Here is a 2,275-nt window from a genome sequence, read left to right on the forward strand (position 1 = left end):
ACAATACGAAAGTAATTTCCAAAATTGTTAACATGTATGAATCCACGCGTTTCCATGTTAGGAAAACAAATTTGGATACAAAGATGACAAGGTTGTTTGCTTAATATTTTTTTTTAAATCCTAAAAGGTATTTTGGACAAAGAAAACTGAAGCTGGTAGTTCTACGTCTTCCATAACACTAATTTCGAGACACACACCCCAATCCCAACCCCCTCCTCCCCCCGGCAGTCTTCCTGTAGCTTTGTATCTGTACGAATAGATCCAATGACGGAAAAAAATACTCTAAATTGTAATCGTTACATCAAATTAATACAGCTATATGTAGGAAGTATGAATAATTTACCGAAAGAAACTCAAACTGATAAAACAGTTTCTAAACGATGAGAACCAAGTCGTAATTGCTATCTCCCGCGCATGTTTTATGCATGTTTTAAGCGAGGTTGGTGAAAACGTGTTCAGAATTTTTAAAAACTAAACTACATGCAATGCGCTTTGAGAGCTGATCATGCAAAACTAAAAGCGCCACACGGCGTTGAAATATTAATAATTTAATGGCTGGACCTGATTTTGTACCCCATGTGAAACACAGGGTGACTTGCTCCTTTTCAAGACACTTTTAGTAGAATTTATGAGCTGAGTTAGTGAATATTTCAAACGGCAGTAAAATGTGCAAAAAGCATTTGGCAGATAATCGAATTACCTTGTGCATGTGCATGTTCTCTAATATCATTTTTTCTTCCATGTGAATGCATTTTATGATTGTTACGAATCCATTTTTGAAAATTGTTTTTCTTCCTTCAATGCGAGAATATTCGGCAATGAAATTTGATTAAATGTTTATAGCTTCCACATCATTTTGTAATTCTGCATTGTCTTTCTTGTCGGATTTCCTGTGTACAAGCTAAAACATCCAGTATGCAATTTGTTCAAACAAACCAAAACACTACAGACATCAATCAAGCAGATAGTTTTTTCATGGCCTTTCCCTTTCTGAATCCTGAGTACAAAGTCGAGATTGTACTACATGTAGATGTGGCATTTGAACGTTTTCAAGTATTTAATATTTCGTTGTTTAAAATTATACGTCTTGGATTGATCGTGTGTTTCCTTCAACTCTCTGCTCGCACCGTGGACACCAAGTGTTATGGCTCTAAGTTTGCATCCATGTTTCGTGAGTGTAAATTCTCAAATACGTTGTTTCAATGTCGTATTAGGCTCGGTGAGTCTTTTGTGCAAGCGATACAGGTACGAACACGGCTCAACATTAACTCTTTTTGTGTTAAGTTACGAAAAACTCATCGTCAGATATTCCGTTTTTGATATATGCATATATTCCCTTGGAAACTGCCTAACTGTTGTTTATGCATAACTTTGAGGAAACAATAAGTTCAGTGTAGTAAAAAAAACATAATTCATTTAGTTTTAGATAATTCTGACAAGGTGACATCCTCAAAATAATTTTCTTCTCAAGCGAATCCTATTTCGGGTGATTTATTAAGCTGTATGTATGTCAAGGTGTCTGCTTTTTTACTCATCTTGGTGTTTTTCGTCCAAGGAGATGCCATAGTATGACGTTTAGAGCTGCTGTGCACTTGCTTCGACTGTAATGCTCTGAAAAGTTGATTTTTGACGAAACAGACCTGTTAACCCCGCCCGGACCTGAGGTCACGATGGGGACATAAGACTTTTCTCTTAACTTTTCTACTGATCCACTTTATCATGTGAACTGGTGAAAATAATGCTGAAACTTTCGTAATAATGGGAAAGGACATAATACAGAGAATCTCACCCGATTGTCTTTTCATATTAAATATATCATAACCGGTCTATAAAGTTTAAAACTCTGAGACTTGACGAGTGTAGCGTGTAAAAACTACAGCTGATCAAATTCAGTGGAGGATAGAGTAGATGTCATTTGATTATGACGTCATGGTAACCGATCACAGCACAATCATTTGTAAAGCATTGTGATGCAATTTAGTTGTAGGAACATCACTGTGGAAGCCAGTTTTAGATGACAAATCAATAGCTGCATTACCTTGTGAAACACATTACTATAGCGATACGATCTTATTACATATCAGAAACAAGCTTCCAAATGATGTGTTTATGAGCCGAAGTGACCGTCAGGGAATTGAAATGCTGTTAACAATTTTGAAATTGTTACTTTTGCATCGTGTTCATTTTTAAATATATATGAATCTGGATTGAGAATCAGATACAATTTCATCCGTACGCCCTAGTTATTCACGCGTGCCCTTCATAGCTATAAATA

This window comes from Haliotis cracherodii, unplaced genomic scaffold (assembly GCF_022045235.1).
Source record: "Haliotis cracherodii isolate W230 unplaced genomic scaffold, xgHalCrac1.p SCAF_20, whole genome shotgun sequence".
Classification (NCBI taxonomy): Eukaryota; Metazoa; Mollusca; class Gastropoda; order Lepetellida; family Haliotidae; genus Haliotis; species Haliotis cracherodii.